The sequence below is a fragment of the Pan troglodytes genome, chromosome 2 (genome assembly GCF_028858775.2).
Source record: "Pan troglodytes isolate AG18354 chromosome 2, NHGRI_mPanTro3-v2.0_pri, whole genome shotgun sequence".
NCBI classification, from domain to species: Eukaryota; Metazoa; Chordata; class Mammalia; order Primates; family Hominidae; genus Pan; species Pan troglodytes.
Genome location: NC_086015.1, coordinates 48,414,989 through 48,436,914, shown reverse-complemented (window position 1 = coordinate 48,436,914; position 21,926 = coordinate 48,414,989). Strand labels below are relative to the sequence as shown.

Below are 21,926 nucleotides of genomic sequence, written 5' to 3'. Positions count from 1 at the left end.
TCGTCATCTAGCATTAGGTATATCTCCCAATGCTATCCCTCCCCCCTCCCCCCACCACACAACAGTCCCCAGAGTGTGATGTTCCCCTTCGTGTGTCCATGTGTTCTCATTGTTCAATTCCCACCTATGAGTGAGAATATGCGGTGTTTGGTTTTTTGTTCTTGTGATAGTTTACTGAGAATGATTATTTCCAACTTCATCCATGTCCATACAAAGGACATGAACTCATCATTTTTTATGGCTGCATAGTATTCCATGGTGTATGTGTGCCACATTTTCTTAATCCAGTCTATCATTGCCTGGAGTCCTTTTAAAAAAATTATTTTTTGGCCAGGCGTGGTGCCTCACACCTGTAATCCCAGCACTTTGGGAGGCTGAGGCGGGCAGATCACGAGGTCAAGAGATCGAGACCATGCTGGCTAACGCGGTGAAACCCCGTCTCTAGTAAAAATACAAAAAATTAACCGGGCGTGGCAGCGGGCGCCTGTAGTCCCAGCTACTCGGGAGGCTGAGGCGGGCAGATCACGAGGTCAGGAGATTGAGACCAGCCAGCCTGGCCAATATGGTGAAACCCCATCTCTATTAAAAATACAAAAATTAGCCGGGTGTGGTGGTGTGTGCCTGTAATCCTAGCTACTGGGGAGGCTGAGGCAGGAGAATCACTTGAACCCAGGAGGTGGAAGTTGCAGGGAGCCGAGATCGCATAACTGCACTCCAGCCTGGGCGACAGAGTGAAACTTTGTCTCAATTAAAAAAAAAAAAAGTGAAGTGCAAAATGTGACTGAGGAGATACAGTACTCTCCAAATTGCATAATTTTGCCAATTTTTATAGAAACCTGGGGAATCTGTAGAGATAGCGTCAGAAGCATTGGAACGAGAGCAACTCCATGTTGAATAGGGGCTGGGTAAAAGTGTCAGAGGTGTTTGAACCACAGCGACTCCATTTTGATTGAGGGCTGGGAAAATGAGGCTGAGACTTACTGGCCTGCATTCTCAGAAAGTTAGGCATTCCTACCCTCTAGGATTGAATTGGGACCCCTTTCCTGTAACATATTTCTAGTGACCACAGAAGGGGCTATAGTGCAGAAACGTTGACCCAACGGCTACCTTTGCGTAAGTGTTGGGGTCCTGTAACATATTTCTGGCAAACCACAGAAAGGATGATACTGAAGAAATCCCCCCAACCCCAAAGAAATAGACTGCAGCACTGATTGGACGACTTTGGGTAAGTGATGGGGTACCCGAGTAACAAATGGGATTGGGTTAGAGGCCCAACTTAGGGGAGTTGGAGTTTCTCCTAAGACAGAGTGAGTTAGAGGCCCCTCTTAATAAAAGGCAAGGACACTTGACTGACCTCAGGTTAGAGGTTACTCCATCCTACTCTGTCTATGGAGTAGCTGTCCTTTCACCACTTTACTTTCTTAATAAACTTGTTTTTGCTTTGCACTGCGGACTTGCCCTGAATCCTTTCTTGCACGAGATCCAAGAACTCTCTTAAGAGTCTGGATCGGGACCCCTTTCCTGTAACAAAATGAGGCTGAGACCTACTGGGCTGCATTCCCAGAAGGTTAAGGCATTCTAAGTCAGGGGATGAGATAGGAGATTGGCACAAGATCCAGGCCACAAAGACCTTGCTGATAAAACAGGTTGCAGTAAAGAAGCCAGCTAAAACCCACCAAAACCAAGACGGTGGTGAGAATGACCTCTGGTCATCCTCACTGCTACCCTCCCACCAGTGCCATGACAGTTTACAGTTGCCATGGCAACATCAGGAAGTTACCCTATATGGCCTGGAGAGGGGAGGCATGAATAATCCACCGCTTGTTTAGCATGTCATCAAGAAACCATAAAATGGACAACCAGCAGCCCTCGGGGCTGCTCTGTCTATGGAGTAGCCATTCTTTTATTCCTTACTTAATAAACTTGCTTTCTCTTTACGGACTCGCCCTGAATTCTTTCTTGTGCGAGATCCAAGAACCCTCTCTTGGGGTCTGGATTGGGAACCTTTTTCGGTAACAAGGGTGCAGGATCATCGTGGAAGGAATATAAAGTCAGATCAAGCTGAATTCTTCGATATGGGATAATTAAGCAGATATTTGTGGTTCATTGTTTTAACTTGAGAAGCTGAGAATGGCTGTCTTCATTTGCTTGTGAGTTGTTGAGATATGGACTCACTGTAATCCCAGCTTGGGAGGCTGAGGTGGGAGGATTGCTTGAGGCCAGGAGTTTGAGACTGGCTTGGGCAATATAGTGAGAACTCATCTCCAAAAGAAGAAAAAAAAAAACGAATCCAAACATAACCTGCACTGAATGAGTTGAAATGTGAGAACTTCGTTGGTATACTGTAGAGGAAGATATGTAAATGCTTAAGGAGATAAAAATGCTTGAGTATTTATGTAAATACCTGCTCACCCACCCAGGGAGGGTCCAGAGGACACTCTTCATTAAGACTATGAGAAATAAATTCATGTAGAGAGTGCCAGATATTCTATACAGGCCACATTACAGTGGGAAATGCTCCCTGAAGTGCAGTGGGGCTGATGGAATCCTGAGGAGGCAGGGACCATGTGGTAACACTTAGTCACCAAAAACACAATTGGTGTGGTGACTGCCATGGACAGTGCAGCCAAAGCAGGATCCTGAATGGTCTGACCCACAGAGATCTGTGATGTCTGCCTGCTGATCATAGTGTCCTGAGAACTGAAATGGATGGGCTGCCTACTAAAGTTTTACTTGATCCGAGTAAGTAGGAAAGCTCCAGATCTGGTGAATAAAGTCTGACCTAAATTACCAACACAGAGTTACAATCACTCAGTCAATTCCAAGTCTTGATCTAGTTCACAAACCCACAGCTTCTTGAATAAAGGATAGGCCAGGTCCCTTTGAAGTAGGACCCTGCTGCACTGACAATAATTTATACTTTTTATCTTCCTAGGCCTCCCCAAAGGCACCCAAGGCCATTTATCAGAGTGATTGTGCATTGGGAAGGGCAAATAATTAGACTTTTCTGGGATAACCAGCCTCTAGTTCTGAACTAGCAGTAATTACAGGAGACTCAAAATGCCACCATGGTTCCTCAGAGTAAGAGTGTATGGAGGTCAGGTGATCAATGGGCTTTTTGGCTCAGATTCATCTCACAGTAGATCTAGTAGATTCCTGAACCCATCCTATGGTTATTTCCCTGGTTCTAGAATGCGTAATTAGAATAGACATAGTCAACAATGGGCAGAATCCCACACTAGTTCCCTGATCCATACAGTAAAATTCTGGTAGAAAAGGCCAAGTAGAAGCCACTAGAGCTGCCTCATTCACAAAAATATTAAAGCAAACTAATACCACATTCCTGGAGAGATTGTTGAGATTAGTGCCACCATCAAAGACGGGAACACATCCCCACTTAGCTCACCTACTCAGCCTGTGCAGAAGACAGATGGATCTTGGAGAATGACAAGTGGATTAATTGTAAACTTAATTAACTAGTGACTCCAAGTGCAGGTGCTGTTTCCACATGTGGTTTCAGTGCTGAGCAAACGATACGTCTGACAACTGGTTTGCAGTTGTTACTGAGCCAGGCCCAGGTTTGTTCTGTTCTCACACAGTAAATCAATCACTGTGACATGGGTTTTGCAAAAGAGAGAAGAATTATTCACAAGGCTGTCCAGTGAGGAGATGGGAGAATGGCTCTCAAATTCACCTCCCCAAAGATGAGGCTTAGAGAGATTTATAGGTTAGAGAAGTAGGGTGGTCTGAGGCATGGGGAAAGGTGATTGGCAGTGGGGAAAAATGCAGTCATAATTGGGGTTCATATGACATATGTGCAGAAAATGGTGGCATTAATATCTGAGGGTGGAGTTTTTGGCCCTCTGATGTCAAAAGGCCACCTCTTGGGCATGTGTACAGGCCCAGTTGAAGGGTTGGCAGTCTCAACTGGTTTGAACTGGACAGGATCTGCCCCAAGTTCCTGAAAAATAAGTGATTGTTATGGTGACTTATAAATGTTATCTATAAGGTAGCACGTTAAAGTTGAGTTACAGTGTTCAATAGCATAGCCTTCAGCTATCGTGGCCTTCAGCTTCATGGGGGAAAAAAATAACAAAGAGCAAGCAACCAAAAGCAAGCGGGGTAGGCGAAGTGTGGCACACCCGATCCGATTATCCCCTTGGCTGCCCAGTTACCCATCTGGTGAATGTTTCTCTATACCTGTGAGTAAAGACCATCAGGAACAGTTTGCTTTCAGCTAGATACACCTTCACCACCCTATCTCAAGGCTACCTCAACTCTGCAGCCCAGCTCATGATGTAGTTCCCAGGTCCTTTGAGAACCTTTTCACCCTCAGGATGACACACTGGTCCATTATACTGATGACATTATAGTCACTGGACCTGGTGTACAGGGAGTAGCAACTGCTCCAGACATGTTGGGAGACACATAATATGACTCAGTGTAGGAAATAAACCCACAACATGGCTAAGGGCAAATAATGTTTCCAAAACTACTTTCTCTCTTTTTTTTTTCTTTTTTGAGACAGAGTCTCACTCTGTAGCCCGAGCTGGAGTAGAGGCAATCTTGGCTCACTGCAACCTCCACCTCCTGGGTACAAGTGAAGCTGCTTCCTCAGCCTCTTGGGACTACAGGTGTGTGCCACCACGCCCAGCTAATTTTTTTTTTTTTTTTTTTTGTAAAGGCAGGGTTTCACCATGTTAGCCAGCTTGGTCTTGAACTCTTGACCTCAAGTGATCTGCCCACCTCAGCCTCCCAAAGTGCTGGGATTACAGAAGTGAGCCACCAAGCCAGGCCCTTTTTCTCTCTCTTTCCAATAGTTACATTCTATATGTTTAAAAGGGACACGAGACAATTTTGTATGTGATTTTCTGGATCACATAATTCCACATTTAACATTTTGGGGAAATGCCAAACTGTTTTCCAAAGGGGCTGCCTGGGAGTCTCAGCTCTAGTTCTCAGTCCTCAGCAGCCATTCCTTTCCTCAGTGGGGCGTCAGTGCTGCCTTCCAAAGTCCAGGGCTGCCTTGAGACCTGATCAGGACTGGCTATTTTGCCAGGTGCAGTGCATGATGTTCAAGACCATTCAGAATTTCAAGACCCTGACAGCAGAGCAAGATAGCAGGCGGAGGCCATTCTAAGTGTGGGGCCCCGCAGGGCTGCCCAGGCTGCCTGCCTGTGAAGCCAGTCCTGCCTGATGGAGATGCTTTTGCCATGGCGAGAGGGAAAGTGAGCTGATGGTCCTGCCTGTGAAGCCAGTCCTGCCTGATGGAGATGCTTTTGCCATGGCGAGAGGGAAAGTGAGCTGATGGTTCTCCACTTTCCCACTCTCTCTCTGCAGGTCCGGCTCCTCTAAGGGCAGAAGCCAGAACTTGTTCCCTGAACCTTCTCCAGTCTCCCTCCCTGGGCATTTCTCTCATAACCCCATCAGACCCCCCAGTAATGGCCTGACATGGGTTCTGGAAATAGAACATGGGTTCTTAGAATGGCTCTCTGAGACTTCATTGAGTTGTCTGTCCTATTTCTTTCCTCAACAAAATGTCCACATCCTCAATCTCCTCTTCTGTCTCAGCAGGAAAGATGAAAAGAACAGTGAGGCTTAGGCCAGGCACGGTGGCTCACACCTGTAATCCCAACACTTTGGGAGGCTGAGGTGGGCAGATCACCTGAGAACGGGAGTTCGAGACCAGTCTGAACTCCCTGTCTCTACTAAAAATACAAAAGTAGCCAGGCATGGTAGCGGGCACCTGTAAATCCCAGCTACTGGGGAGGCTGAGACAGGAGAATCGTTTGAACCTGGGAGGCGGACGTTGTGGTGAGCCGAGATAGTGCCACTGCACTCCAGCCTGGACAACAGAGCGGGGGAAAAAAAAAAAAAAAAAAGAACGATGACCCTTAGCATCCCAGGAAGCTTTGGGTGGTGAGAGATGGAGAGTATCTCCTTCCTGTGGTACTTCAGTTTCCCGTCTCCTTGTTAGGATGTTGCAAAGCTGGACTGCTGAGGTCTTCTGTGATCTCCTGTGCTTCCTACACTTCCACCTGAAAATGAACCTACTGCAGGGATGAATCCATGAGCAGAATTTTAATGAAAAGGAAGACACAAAGGAATCCATGGGGTGTAACTCCACCGACTTAAAATGAAAAACACAGGCAACAAAGAACAGGCACGATGCTGCTTCGCCAGCTGTTTCCTTGTTGGGTTCTGCCATTCAGGGATGTAAGAGGGAAGCTGGGATGTTGGAGGACTGGAGTGTGAGGGTAAATTTTAGGTGTCAACTTGACTGAGCCACAAGGTCCCCAGGTATTTGGTCAAACGTTATGCTGGGTGTTTCTGTGAGGTTGCTTTGGATGAGATTAACGTTTAAATTTGTGGACTTTGAGGAAAGCAGATTGCCCTCTATCATGTGGGTGGGCTTCATCCAATCACCTGAAGACCTGAGGAGAACGTAAAGTCTGGCTGCCCCAGACTCTCTCTCAGGCAAGAGAGAATTCTTCCGCAGACTGCTTTCAGAGTTCATGCACACCATCTACTAATCCTGCTCCACAGCAGGTGCCACTGGGCTCTCACTGGAATATGTATTCTCCTGGATCTCCAGCCTGCTCATCCACCCTGAAGATTTGGGACTTGCCAGCCTCCTTAATTCTATAAGCCAATTCCTTATCATAAATTCATAAATCCCTCTCTCTCTGTCTCCGTCCATACACACACACACACACACACACACAGACACACACACAGACACACACACACAAATGAGTGTAGATGTGTTCCAATAAAACTTCATTTAGAGACATTGAAATTTAAATTTCAAGGGCTGGGCATGGTGGCTCAATGCCTGTAATCTCAGCACTTTGGGAGGCTGAGGCAGGTGGATCACTTGAGGTCAGGAGTTCGAGACCAGCCTGGCCAACATGGTGAAACCCCGTCTCTACTAAAAATACAAAACATGTAGCCACGTGCAGTGGCTCATGCCTGTAATCCCAGCTGGGAGGCTAAGATGGGAGAATAGCTTGAACACAGGAGGCAGAGGTTGCTGTGAGCTGAAATGGTGCCCAGAAGACAGAGCGACCCTCTCTCAAAAAAATAATAAAAAATAAATTTCATATAATCTTCAGATATATTCATTCATTTACATATTGTCTGTGGTTGTTTTCACCCTTCAGGTCAGAAGTAGCCGACAACCTTTACACAGTATTTACCACTGTTATAGACATCTTTAAATATGGTTTACTTTTGCCTGTTTTTGTACTTTATAGAAATGAAGTAATAAAGTATTGTCTGTCTTGCATTTTTTGCTCAAAATTACGTTTGTCAGTTTTATGTATGTCATTGCATGTGATGATGCTGTATTTTCATTATATCATGGTATTCTGTGTATGATGATACCACTGTGGAGCTCTAGCCCACTCTTTTTTTTTTTCTTTCTTTTTTTTTTTTTTGAGATGGAGTCTCACTCTGTCACCCAAGCTGGAGTATAGTGGTAGTATCTCGGCTCACTGCAACCTCCGCCTCGCAGGTTCAAGTGATTCTCCTGCCTCAGCCTTCCAAATAGCTGGGATTACAGGCATGCGCCACCATACCCGGCTAATTTTTGTATTTTTAGTAGAGATGGGGTTTCACCATGTTGGCCGGACTGGTCACGAACTGCTGACCTCAGGTGATCCACCCGCCTCAGCCTCCCAAAGTGCTGGGATTACAAGCATGAGCCACCGTGCTCAGCCATCCAGCCCACACTTTATGGACATTGGGCTCTGCCTAGTTTTTGTCCTGGCTCACTGGGGATGGCCTATGTCCAGCTCTATGAAATTTGTAGCAGGCCTTTGAGTTCCTTTTAGCAACGCTTGATTGTGCCAGATCTCTCCATGTTCACTAATATCATAGGCTTGCTATGAAAAGCAACACCCAAAATCTTGTCTTTGCTAGCAGCACCAGGGCTATCTCCTACAAAGACTGCCTCTTCAGAGCCACAGCTCACAACTGCCTTGGCTGGGGTGTATGAGTGGCTGATTTTTTCAAACTTGCAAGGCACCAAATTATTCAACTGTTTGTGTGTGGCAGGCCAGTCAGGGGTTACCTACATTAACAACACTCTGGGTCCTTCTAGCTCTCCTTGCACACTGGCAAGCTCCAGCCAGAGACCACTTTTCTCACAGGACTTTGTTAAAAGCAGCCAAGGAGGAGCCAACAAAACCAGCTTTCTGGAATCTTGCCGTTTTCCTAATGCCACAGATTTGGTCAAATTATGATCCACCCTCCAAGGTAACACAGGCTGCAACCTGGCCAAACATTTTACATGAGGTGCCAGCCTCCCCATCTCGAGGACAGGGATACTGCTAAACATTCTACACTGCCCAGTGCTGTCCCAACAACAAGGAATTATCCAGTCCCAAATGTCAAGAGTGCCAAGATTAAGGAACACTGCTTTATTTTATTTTATTTTTTTTTTGAGACAGAGTGTTGCTCTGTTGCCCTGGCTGAAATGCAGTGGTGCTATCCTAACTCACTGCAGCCTCAAACTCCTAGCCTCAAGTGATCCTCCCACCTTAGCCTCCTGAATAGCTAGGGCTACAGGTGCGTAACACCACACCCAGCTAATTTTTAAAAAACTTTTATGTAGAGATGGGGGTCTTGCTAGGCTGGTTTGAACTCCTGGCCTCAAGTGTTGCTTCTGTCTCGGCCTCCCAAAATGCTGGAATTACAGGCATGAGCCACAGTGCCCAGACCAAAACCGTTCTTTAGCAAGACATTCCTGTAGTCCAGGTCTGCTCATGGTAAACTTTTTATCTTGAAAGTCTTCATAGTTCCCTAATTGTTGAATAATTAGCTGAACGTACGAATCTGAGATGTCTGATTTTTTTCAGTATGTTAATGATACTATTTCATTAAACTTTATCATTTTTAATTTCAATTCATCAGATATTTTCCCTAGCAGCTTTCAAGGTTTATCTTCAGTGTTTCATGCTTTTGCTACAATGTAACTAAGTGTGGATGTTTTCAATTATCCTCTGTGGGATTCAGTGGCATCCCTCACTCTGAGAATTCCTGTTTTCCATCAATTTTGGGAAATTCTCAGCTTTATCTCTTGGATGTAGCCTCCCCTTTCCCTGTGTGATCTCCTAGAGCCTGTCTGTGCTCTGTTGGAACTTTTCCTTCAAATGTCCTGTCACCCATCTCTGGACTCCTTAAGGAAGATTGCACTTCAGATCTTGTTTGAGTTCACTTGGCCCCTCTGCTACCTGCATCTTATCTTTTTTGTGCGTGGGTGATGGAGTTTTGCTCTGTCGCCCAGGCTGGAGTGGCGCGATCTCAGCTCACTGCAACCTTTACTGCGCACGGCCTGCTAACTGCATCTTATCTGATGTTTAATCTGTCCATTGAGTTTTTATTTCTAATGATATTTTTCATCTCCAAAATGGGAAAAGCACATGTTAGCACAAATAATGAGACACTGGATATTGTTTTCTAAGGAATTTATTTGAAAGAATTATATCTATGGAAAATAAATATTCCAAAAAAGCTCTGAATTTTAGATGTTGAGGTATTTCAAAGGTCAAACCAGGCCACGATTTGTGCTGGGTTGAAGGCCTGTGAGGACCCCATGCGGGACCCCCTGTGTGATGATCACAGCCTGGAGGATGACCTTCTGGGGGCTGAAGGGCATCACATTTTTGGACAAATCATAAATGTAGGAAAGCTCTGGGGCTGGTGGGAGTGGCTTGGGGGATGGGAAATGTGGGGCTCAGTGGCATAGGGAGTGGTACCTGTGGCCCACGTTTTCGGGGAGGGCCTGGGAGGGGGAAGCGAAGGATGCTTGTGTCAGGCAGTAGCAGAGGGCTCCTGGCATCAGCAGGCACCGGGCCAGTGCTTCTTGGGCCACTTTCTCTTAGGTGAGGCAGCAGCAGGGGGTGTCCCTGGACTCTGTGCCTGTGTGGGAACACGAGATGGGCCTCTGGGACAGGGAGGAGCCACCTCCCCAGCACCACATCCAGACAGGGGTCCACATTGCAGGATCCACAGAGAAGCAGGAAATGGTGCAGGAGGATCTAACCTGGATGCAGGGTAGGTTATTTGTTCTGTGACTTCATTTGCCCACATGCATGTGAGTAGAGGCTTGTTCCTTGACCCCAATTGACTTCTAGACATCTGAAGGAGAGAAAAGACAGCCTAAGTGAGTTCTCCATCAGTGGGCAATAGAGGAACTCACCCTCATGCTGCACACCTCCAAAGAAACTGTGTGGTCTGTGGACTTCAACAAACTAACCCATGCTCCAGGGGTACAGACTTTGTCAGACAATTTAAAAGCTTTCCCAAGAATAGGAGAGGGCTCATAAGCTGTCCCAAGTGAATTTCTAGGTTTGAACAAACCTTCAGTAAGAAACACGGTGGACACCTCCAAGTCATCCTCTCCTGACACACGTTTGCCAAGGTCCATTTCCTGTGAATTTATAGGTTCTATTAGTTTTTATTTATTTATTTTTTTTTTGAGACAGAGTTTCACTCTTGCTGCCCAGGCTGGAGTGCAATGATGAGGTCTTGGCTCACTGCAACCTCCGCCTCCCTGGTTCAAGTGATTCTCCTGCCTCAGCCTCCCAAGTAGCTAGGACTACAGGCGTGTGCCACCATGACTGGCTAATTTTTTGTATTTTTAGTAGAGAGGGGGTTTCACCATGTTGGCCAGGCTGGTCTCAAACTCCTGATCTCAGGTGATCCATCTGCCTTGGCCTCCCAAAGTGCTGGGATTACAGGCATGAGCCACTGTGCCCGACCGGTTCTGTTACTTTTATAAGGTATGAAGGGATAATCCTTCCTGGTGAAATCTGAAAGTCCTTACCTTCTAGGTTACTGAGGTTTCGAGGTCTGGGCAGCCGATTGGCTGTCTGATGTGAGGTGGAGAAGATGGGCCTGGTCAAAGGGGCAGCCTTTGGATTGGAACTGGATGCCCAGTCTGTCTGGGAGAAGGAAGGCAGTGAAGGGAAGGACCACAAAAAGGAGTGGCAGAAGACTGGCAGTCCCTTCACCCCACAGCCCTCTGCTTCATTCTCTGGCAGCTGTCCCTGACCTTTGTGACATCGAGGTCCCAGCCAATCACAGCACTCACTCCTGCTCTCCCAACAGCCTCCAAGGCAAATCCCTGGAGACTCCACCCACTGAGCTCCTCCCCTGGGGTTCTCTAAGCACACTGAATTTGTGGACAAAAGCCCCTTTACTACCAGCATAACTACATACTTCACTTTCACAAGTTGGCATGCCTGGGTGAGGGCAATTATTTTAGTCATATGAGCTTCGATTTCTGGGAGAGTCAAGTCAATTCAGTTTTTGAGAGTGCTCTATATTTCAAGGGTGAATTTATATCTGTTATTTTACTTTATTTATTTATTTTTGAGAAAGGGTCTCGCTCTGTCATCCAGGCTGGAGTGCAATGGCATGATCTCGGCTCACTGAAGCCTCCGCCTCCTGGGTTCAAGCGATTCTTGTGCCTCAGCCTCCCGAGTAGCTGGAACTACAGGCGTGTGCCACCACGCCCAGCTAAGTTTTGTATTTTTGGTGTAGAGATGGGGTTTCACTATGTCGGCCAGGCTGGTCTCTAACTCCTGGCCTGAAGTGATCCACCTGCTTTGGCCTCCCAAAGTGCTGGGATTACAGATGTGAGCCACCATACCCGGTCAAAATTTTTTATTTTAAATAAGTTATGGAAATGATGAAAACATTTCATTTACAAAATAAATGTGGGCTGGGCGCTGTGGCTCATGCCTGTAATACCAGCATTTTGGGAGGCCGAGGCGGGTGGATCACCTGAGGTCGAGAGTTTGAGACTAGCCTGGCCAACATAGTGAAAACCCATCTCTACTAAAAATACAAAAAATTAGCTGGGCATGGTGGCACACACCTGTAATCCCAGCTACTCGGGAGGCTGAGACAGGAGAATCGCTTGAACCTGAGAGGTGGAGGTTGCTGTGAGCCGAGATTGTGCCACTGCACTCCAGCCTGGGGACAGAGTGAGGCTCCATCTCAAAAATAAATAAATAAATAAAATTAATGTAGGAAATTTAGGAAGTTTGAATTATAAGAAATCTAATTTTGGTCTGGAATAAGCCAAAATGTTGTACTAACATTTTTTTAAAAAATAAACTAATAATTAAAGAGTGAATCATGCTAACATTTTCCTTTATTTTGAAGTTGGTGTCTTTTCTTTTGAAGTTGGCTAGTTTAAAATGTTATCAGGGAAATACATTTTCTAGTGTCCATAAAAAATAGTTCAATAACTTTTTTCTTTAGACAATTTAGACTTTACCTGAACTAAAAATTCCTAGAATATATGCATAATGGCTGAATGTAATTTTTGTTAAGTCTTTCATTTTGTTAAGTTTTCAAAAGAGGGAAAAGGAGAGGAAATGGGATAGAAAAAAATGAGAGGGAGCTGGCTTTAGACAAAAACTAATCATTTTTCTCTGTAAGAAGAGGGATAAAAGTTTAGACATATATACAATACACACTCGAGAGTGTCCTATATCTGGTTTTGACATAATTTCAGTTCGTGACAATTCTATCAAGCCATACAATTTTTTAAAAGCCAGAATGTATTAATCTCCAACTTATGGAAAGGAAGGAAGTGATGCCTCCCTATGAAACAAAATGATCTGTCATTTAGGCAAACAAGACAAAGATTTTCCTCATGAGGGGTCTTTTATTCTTGATATCCAGAGTCTCCTTAGAATGTTTAGCCAAGGCCAGGTGCAGTGGCTCATGCCTGTAATCCCAGCACTTTGGGAGGCCAAGGCCGGTGGATTATGAGGTCAGAAGATCGAGACCATCCTGGGTAACATGGTAAAGCCCCGTCTTAGCTAAAAATTCAAAAAAAATTAGCCGGGCATGGTGGTGGGCACATGTAACCCCAGCTACTTGGGAGGCTGAGGCAGGAGAATGGTGTGAACCCGGGAGGCGGAGCTTGCAGTGAGCTGAGATCACGCCACTGCACTCCAGCCTGGGTGACAGAGCGAGACTCCACCTCAAAAAAAAAAAAATGTTTAGCCAAATATTGATGTTTATGCAATAGAGTGATTTGCCAGCCAACATTTTTGTTTACCCAACATAGTGACAGTTTTGGACCTGAAGCCTTTCACAAAATGTGGCAAGGGCATTGGAAATGTCAACATTTTAAAGATGCTTGGTCGGGCATGGTGGCTCATGCCTGTAATCCTAGCACTTTGGGAGGCTGAGGTGGGTGGATCACTTGAGGTCAGAAGTTTGAGACCAGCCTGGCCAACATCATGAAACTCCATCTCTACTAAAAATACAAAAATTAGTTGGGCGTGGTAGCACATGCCTGTAATCCCAGCTACTCAGGAGGCTGAGGCGGGAGAATCACTTGAACCTGGGAGGAGGAGTTTGCAGTGAGCTGAGATGGTGCCATTGCACTCCAGCCTGGGCAACAGAGTGAGACTCCATCTCAAAAAAAAAAAAAAAAAAGAAAAGAAAAAAGAAAAAAAAGATGCACATGAGGGAAAAGATGCTCCAATTTCATATTAGTTATAGCTAAAGAATATCTTAGAGAAGCATTTTTTGAGTCCAAATTGTGTTTAGGAGCCTCCTCATACCAATTAAAGACAGCAGACCTTTGGATATTCAGAATTTTGCTTTGTTTTTGTTTTGTATATATCAGAGTTTCCCCAAAGTGATCACTATAATTCTAAATTATCTTTGGGGAAATTGTACCAGTTAGAAAGCGATGCACATGAAGGGAGCCGGTGTTTGGCCTGAAAGAGGCCGAGTTTTCGATAGAAAAGACTCCATGGGAACTTCAGCGTGTCCACAGGGTGGTACTTGTGTGACACTGCGTCTTGGAGCCAGCCAAAGACTAACCAGCATTCAGGGTTGTCCAAGGCTTGGAAGACAAAGCCCTCAAAGCACACTGATCAAGAGCTGGACGCCATGGTGGGGGCAATAAGCTCTTAAGCTTGCCAATATTCACAGCAAGGGGGTTTCCAAGATCAGCTGGGGGAAGGTAATGGAATGAGTTAGAGTTTCCTAGGGAAACTGCCCCTGTATGGACCGAGGTGGAGAGGCCCTGGGGAGGAAGGGAGGAAGCAGAGGCCCTGGGGAGGAAGGGAGGAAGCACACCTGGCCTCACCAAGCACACTGCCAGAGCAGGTGAGCTGAGCCAGGGAGGGAAGAGGGGACAGAGGCTTCTCCTTCACCTTAGCAATGGCCTCATGCTACGGACAGGCCTGCAGCAGTCTCTGGGAAGGCCCAAGGCTACTAGCACCAATGGGGAAAGGCTGCTGGGCAAGCCCCTGGGGGCTGGGAAGGGATTCATTTCTCACTAAGCTCCAGCAGCCCTATGGACTGCCCCACATCGGGTGGGCACCATCAGGCAGGTGAGGAGAGGAGAAAAGCCTGCTTGGGTGACCTGGGGCCAGCCCAGGAGGACGACTGTTCCATCTTCTGCCAGCACCATGGGCTGGCTCCATGAGACACACAGCAGCCGCTGGGTCCATAGAGTGGGGAACGTGGTGAGGATTCAAGGTGGACCTGGGCTGGGCAGTCCCAGTAAGCAGCTGGTGACATGGGGAGCTGCATCTAATTCTCAGGGAGACCAGGGTGTGAAGAGGGCGTGAGGCCCAGCAAGCCAGACCCAGGGGAGTAGGGAGGGGATCACAAGATGTTCCTGATCCAGGTAGCCCTGGCTACCATTATACTGAGCACAAACCAACCTTGTCAGAGGACATTGCCCCTTGTTTATAAATTTGGGTTCTAGAAAAAAACCCTGATGCTGTTTTTGGAGCCATGTGATGGGACTGCTGGAAACCAGGCAGGGAAAGGCAATGGCAGGCACACTTCCAGTTTGGGGGCATCAGGCACTGTGACAGCGAGGATGGCGCAGGGGTGAGTGGGGAGCTGCCCTGCAGGGGTCTGAGATCACCAGGCAGAAGCTAGGCTGGGATAGGGCGGGAAACGCATTACACAACAAAGATTAGATTGCAGGGGCCCCAGCCTTCTAATGCCCCTCCTGCTCTCTGAAGCTCCCTCCACAGACTCCTCCACCCCAGAACCTTCTGACAGGTAAGCTTCAAACCCTTCATACCTATCCAGTTCCCTAGCTCCTGGCCAGCCTCTAACTGTTCAGCCCCCGAACCCCCTGTTTCCACCCACCCTGAACCAGGGGATCCCTGCAGGTTGTGCTGACTCCCTCATGGCCTTGTGGCCACCAGGGGATGCTGGGGAAATCCTCTCCACCTGAGCAAATCAGAACTTCCTGTAGGACACAGGTGTCAGGATCAGCTTCTGGTTGAGCTGGTTGATATTCTAGGTAGCACACCTTGAAGTTTCTCAGGATAGACAGTCATTGTGTCTGTTCTAAAGAAGGTGAAGGAATTTGACGGAAAGAAAGTAGGAAGAGTCGCCCAGACTTGCAGGCTGCCTCCTGTACTGATTCTGAGAACGTGTTCACATGGCATAGGCGTTTCCTTTTGTGGCCATTTGTAAGAATGGGAAATGAATGACTTTTTTTTTTTTTTTTGAGACGGAGTCTCACTCTGTCACCCAGGCTGGAGTGCAGTGGCGTGATCTCGCCTCACCGCCAGCTCCGCCTCCCAGGTTCACGCCATTCTGCTGCCTCAGCCTCCCAAGTAACTGGGACTACAGGCCCCCGCCACCAAGCCCGGCTAATTTTTTTGTTTTTTTTTAGTAGAGACAGGTTTCACCGTGTTAGTCAGGATGGTCTCAATCTCCTGACCTCATGATCCACCCGCCTTGGCCTCCCAAAGTGCTGGGATTACAGGTGTGAGCCACTGCGCCTGACCAGGAAATGACTTATTCTTACAATGACCACAGGTGTGGCTGCTTGATACAACACCCATTTATTTATTATTTATTTATTAATTTATTTAGAGACGAGGTCTCCCTCTGACATCCAGGCTGGATGGAGCGTAGTGGTACAATCTCAGCTCACTGCAGCCTTGACCACCCTGGGCTCAAGAGATTCTCCCACCTCAGCCTCCTGAGTAGCTAGGACCACAGGTGGATGCCACCACACCTAGCTAATTTATTTGTATTCTTCTTCTTCTTATTATTATTATTTGTAGAGATGAGTTCTCCCTGTGTTGCCCAAGCTGGTCTGGAACTCCTGGGCTCAAGCAATCCTCCCACCTCCCAGTGTTGAGATTATAGGTATGAACCATCAAACCAGCCACAACACCCATTTATTATCTCATACCACTGAAGTCCCTAAGTCAGCAAGTGTGGCTCTGCTTAGGGTCTCACAAGATTAACATCAAGGTTTTGTCTACCTCCAGCTTTTATTGGGAGCTCTGGGGAACATCCACTTCCAAGCTCATTTTGTTGACACAGTTTCCAGTAAGCCCTTTCCATTGTCAAGCCAGCAACAGTGGGTTGAGTCCTTCTCATGCTTAGAATCTCTCTCACTTCTCCTTCTGCTGCATCTCTGTGATGCCAGTCAGAGAAAGCTCTCTGCTTTTTAGGGCTCGAGTGATTAGATTGGGCCACTTGCATAATCCAGGATAATATTCCTAGTTCAAGGTCCATAATTTTAATTACATCTGCAAAGTCCCTTTTGCCATATAATGAAACACAGTTGTGGGTTCCAAGGATTAGGGCAGGGCCATCTTTGGGGGACCATTCTGCTGACCACACATGGTCATGTTTGTGTAAAATTTGCAAGAGTGATTTTTTTGGTCTTCTTTTGTATCAGATTCTCCATCCTTCTCTTAATTGAAGATTGTGTTTTTCAAGCTATGGTTCATCATTGCTGCTTTCCTTACAAAATGAATTCGAATGGCAATCAGCATTTTCTTAAGGAATATAGTAGATTTAATTACATAAAAAGAATTGAAAATATCAGAGACTATTGTACGTAACTATTTACATTCCATGAAATTGTTAGTATACACACACATCCCTGAACTAGGTCAGGACGTAAAGTATACTTAGTATACTTGGTTAAGATGAAAATATTTTGAAAAGACCATTTAAGAAGAAAATGACCCTAGAATTCATCTGGAGCCTCCAGTTAGGAGGCTAGAGCTTCCTGTTCCAGGAAGGCTTGGTGCTCCGGGAGAGAGTGAGTCCCCTGGTGAGAGGTTCAGGCTGAGGGAAGCCCAGGCCCTGGCAGTTCCCCCTGACCCTCCACCCGACATATGGAGGCTGGAAGGCCCACCTGTGTTGTCTCACTTTTCTCCCTTTTAGGTATGTCTAGAGGTCAGTTTGGACAGGGACAGGAACCGCTAGACATGTTTTTCTGGGTGAACGAGATAAGCGGAGAAATCACCTACCCCCCGCAGAAGGCAGATGCACCTGCTGTTTCTCCTGAGAGCCCACAAAAGAAGCCCCCATCTCAGCCCAGGAGTGTGCAGGAGGCTCCTTGCAGTCCCCAGGGCCCGCCTGCACAGAGGCCTGCCCTTGCACCTCCATCTAAGCCTTCTCTGAAAGACTCAGGCTCAAGAAACCCCTGCCCATCTGCACCCACCTGGGGCCAGGCCAAAGCCGGAGGAGCGAGGAGCCCCCACTGTTCTCAGCAATCCCTGTCACCATCTCATCACCAGGAGTGACTCCGCCCATACTCGGGCCCCTGGGACCAGCCCTTCAGCCACCGGTCTCGACCTCTCCTCTCAGCCCTTCTGCACCCTGGGCCTTCACCTGCAAGCTGAACAATGTCCTTACTGGGAATAACTGGTTTTCCTTTTGAATCTTAAGAAAATTTGTCTGGCTACACTCTTTAAGCACCTTCCTGAGCCACCCGTGGCCAGGCTCTGCTGGCCGCATCTGCCTGGCCCCATCTACCTTCCCTGGAAGCACAGGACTCACCCCAGGGGTCTCACAGGAACATGCCCAGTGCTTTCAAACCCAGTAAAATTTTACTTAGATTTTGACATAACGTTTCCTAGAGCTTCCCTTACCTTCCTTTAAAATACCAAGCCATCTTGGTATTTTACTCTTAATTCTTTGGGCTTCTGACATGGGTGTCAAAGCAATATGTTTAGTTTCCAGCCAGAGCCAGGAGACCTCCTTGGGTGGGAATGAGAACAAGCCAGGATGACGGACCTGCAGGCCCAGTGTCCCTGGGGCACAGTCTGGGGCCTCCTGGGCTTGAGGACAGCACTCAGGGCAGGGAGGGGCTGGGGCCCTGCATGGAGCTCCCTTTTGAGACAGCCTGAGGCTGGAGGAAGCTAGCAGTGGACACCACACTTTTAGGTAGGGTCACCCCCATCCCCAGCTCTGTGCTTTCTCTGGGTACTGCCTTTCAGCCCTCCAGGCATGGAGTGACTCAGGCAGTGTGGGAAGCAGCCCCATCACAGACCTGGCCCTCCTTGATCAGGCTGGCTGAGGGCTGGAGGAAGCCTCGGGGGTACAGGAGTGCATCCTGGGGGAAGGACACAGACCTGGCCTGGGCACACAGAGTGACCTGGTTTGAGGAGGAGCTGCTGGAGAAGCCCCACTAGTGTCCCTGAACAGGTGCTAGGTGGCTCCAAGTTGTACCGGAGCAGCTCCAGGTGAAATGTGTCATCAGGATGGACTTCAAGTACATCAGGAACACTAGAGAGGAGTGGGGCATGCAGAGCAACGGCAGGTAGGTGTGGCCAGAATCGGACGTGCAGCCTGGCCGGCATTGCAGTGCATCCTCGGCTTTGCCAGTGGAGCACTGTGCCCTGCCACGAGGAGCTTGAGTTGCTGGGTACCAAGGAAGTGGACTTCTGAGGGCAAGGAAGAACAGAGCTACCTAAAAGAGGAGACCCTGGTGCTCCCGGCTCATGGGTTCCTAACCACAGAGTCCTGGTGGAGAAACACCCTCCCCTGCCCCTCAGCAGGCTGCACCAGCCCAGCCCTGGAATCATCACACCCAGGCGGCTCCCAGGTCTCATCTGATTCTTGGCCGGACCCAGGCCTCCAGAGGCTTTCATCCTAGGTGGGGCGGGTCAGAGGTCAAAGGTTAGGGTGTGGCTCCGTGTCTCTTTCCAACTAGGGCTTCTATGTTATTCCAGGAAATGGACCCACGGTGGACCCTGACCCTTCTGAGAGTTCTCTGAGCTGGGGGCATGGGCCTGGGATCCAACCTCAAATCTGCGGCCACTACGTCCTGTGATATCGGCAGGATTCTGCCTACCTTGGCCTCAGTTTCCCTCCCTGCACAATATGGGAGTGAGCAAGCCAGTCTGTCAAGCCTGCTCAACCTACAGGCTATGACAAACACTGGGAACAAGAGGTAGCATGGAAGTCAGCCCCAGGCTGGGGTCAGCTGATCCTGAGGGCCTGGCTGCTTCTGAGGGTGGGAGAGGGCAGGGCCCATCAGCTCCACAGGGTGGGCAGGAGGACTGGTGTGCACTCCCTGTGCCCCTTGCAGGGTGGCCTTGATGAAGTCCTTGGTGTCACTGCTGGTGGGCACTCATGAGGTGCTCCAGGACATCCACTTGTGCATGGCAACACGGCCAGCAAACAACGGAGAGCAGGCCAGGCTGGAGGGCAGAGGGAGGGCCGGAGCCTGCAAGGTCATCTGGGCCCTGGGCCTTGGAGGGAAAGGTTGCCAGGGCAGGGGCTGTGGGTCTCTCGGGCAGAATGACTGGGACCAGGGCCTCCAATCCTAACCCAGCATGGGCTCTTAAGCCTCATGCTCCTCCAACCCACAAGAGCCCCAGCCAGTGTCATAGAGATGCCCAGAGAGCTACAAGCCCAGCCTGCAGCAGGAATCTGAGTTCACGCTGGGGTGGGGATCAGGGCTCAGTGTACACCAGCAGAGTCTCCAGGGCAACAAATCCCCTGGACGAGCCACCGTGCTCTGCCCTGTGGCCTGGCAGGGCCACTTCTGCTGACAGTGGATGTATGAAAAAACCTGGGCAGCAGTTTCCTATCAAAGTTGGCCTTGTTGCCCATTTCCAAGACAGTTATCACTTTGAGCTCTCAGAGTCTCTAATCCAGAAAGGCAACCGACAGTGGGTGTGGGCCCTCTCACGTGGGCTTGGTGCCCTGTGTTGGATGACGGGGGCCTTGCAGTTAATAAAATCAGCAACTTCACCCCAGGCCAGGATATGTTTGTGTGTGTGGTAGGGAAAGGGTAGGGGGGATGGAAGTGGGATGAGTAGGGATCTGTGGGTGATCTCATTCTTCCACTCCCTGAAAGATGAGGAGATGGAGGGTCAGAGGTGGAGAGACTCTAGCCACACAACTGTGAGGAGAGGGGCTATTTGGTCATGGAATTCACATTCTGCCCCCAGCGGCAGGAGTGGGAATTGGGGGGATCTTGGGAGTCGAGTGTCCTTGAGGATCACAGACCATAGAGACAAAAGCTGTCAGGCCTGGGCAGGGAGGGTGCCCAGGCCATGCATTCAGCTGACTTGCTCCTGGGGGTTTGTTCTGAGATCCCACTCAGGTGAGCTGAACTTGCTGCACTGTGGCTCTGATAGGGTGATGTTCTGAGTAAAGCCCAAATCTCAGGTTTTCATGTCTTCCACGCAGAATTTGTGTCAAGGGGTGGTGGCCTGTTTGGGGCAGAGATGAGGGAAGGGTGAGGGGGTTCCAGGTCTGTATTAGTCTGTTTTCACACTGCTGATAAAGACATACCCAAGACTGGGTAATTTAAAAGATGTTTAATGGACTCACAGTTCCACGTGACTGGGGAGGCCTCACAATCATGGGGGAAGGGGAAAGGCACACCTTACATGGCGGCAGGCAAAGAGAGAATGAGAGCCAAATGAAAAGGGAAACCCCTTATAAAACCATCAGATCTTGTGAGACTTATTCACTACAATATGGGGAAACCACTCCCGTGAGGCAATTATCTCCCACCAGGTCCCTCCCACAACACATAGGGATTATGGGAGCGACAATTCAAGATGAGATTTGGGTGAGGACACAGCCAAACCATATCAAGGTCATCTGAGGGTTGTGCACCAAGGAGGTGATTCCTGGAGAAGAGCTGAGTGTCCTGAGACTGCCAGGTCTGGAGGAGGAGACACAGGGTCTAGCAGGGGCTATCCCGCAGGGACCGTGGGGTCAGTGGGGAGCTCAGTGGGGAGCCCCAGGGGCAGATTTCAGTTCCATTCGGAAGAAGTTTTGCTTGTTCAGAGCTGCACCCCACCTTGTGAGCTGCCTGGTAAGTGAGTGAGCTATCCATCACTGCAGGCATGCAAGCAGAGTCTGGGCAAGCCCTGCTAGGGCCTCCCAGGCTGCAGATGGCTACAGGGTCCTACTGACCACACACTCCTACCAGGACTGGGAGTGGCCTGAGCCAAGCACCCTCCTGTCCAGGGGCATCCAGGCGCTGTCCTCCCCTTCCTCCCCCAGCTGCTGGGTATGTGTCTTCAGGTGTGGCTAAAGGACGGGGCATTCAGGGAGAGACCCAGTCCTCTGCCCCCAGCCACCTTATCTGCTCCCTCACCATCTCTAGTGCCTTCTGACTCAAGGCCTGCTCTCACATCTTCTCTTTCCCAGCTCTGTGCCTCTCCCCCAGCCACTCAAGTGGCTTCTCCCATGTGAAATGCTCCCTCTTGCTTTCCTTTGCAGGCCTGGAGTCAAGGACAAGTCCCCCTGGGTCAGAGCTCCGTGCAATGCAGTTGCAGAGTTTGTGTGCCTGGCTCTGAGGGCCGAGGTGGGGCACAGGAGGAGCCACTGGGTCCTGAGGCATGGGGAGGGCATCCTGGAGGGCAGGAACAGCTTGAGCAAAGCTATGGAGGCTGGAAGCTGAAACGGAGCAGGTCATGGCGCTGGCTGGCCCAGCAGGTCCAGCCGCAGATATGGGCAGGACGAGGTGAGGTGGGAGTGGGAGGCTTTTAAGAGACCCATTGAGGAGCTGCGACTGTTTCTTCCGTCCTGGGGAGCCACAGAAGGTGTTTGAGCAGGGAGTGCAGTTCTGAAAGTGTGAAGGGTGGGCAGGGGAGCGCTCAAGGGCTGAGATGGTGTAGATATCTGCAGGGACAGGC

General features: G+C 48.7%; 2 long non-coding RNA genes across 2 annotated transcripts; one reads left to right on the top strand and one right to left on the bottom strand.

The window, feature by feature from the left end:
- Positions 1 to 9,455: 9,455 nt before the first annotated feature.
- Positions 9,456 to 11,068, bottom strand: LOC134809558 (uncharacterized). The gene is made up of 4 exons (XR_010155572.1): positions 10,832 to 11,068; positions 10,366 to 10,435; positions 10,049 to 10,143; positions 9,456 to 9,924 (listed from the first exon to the last, which is right to left on the bottom strand). It is a non-coding gene; the product is annotated as an uncharacterized LOC134809558 (long non-coding RNA).
- Positions 11,069 to 14,961: 3,893 nt separating this feature from the next.
- On the top strand, positions 14,962 to 17,890 carry LOC134809559 (uncharacterized). Its single transcript, XR_010155573.1, has 2 exons — positions 14,962 to 15,060; positions 17,203 to 17,890. It is a non-coding gene; the product is annotated as an uncharacterized LOC134809559 (long non-coding RNA).
- The last annotated feature ends 4,036 nt before the right edge of the window (positions 17,891 to 21,926 follow it).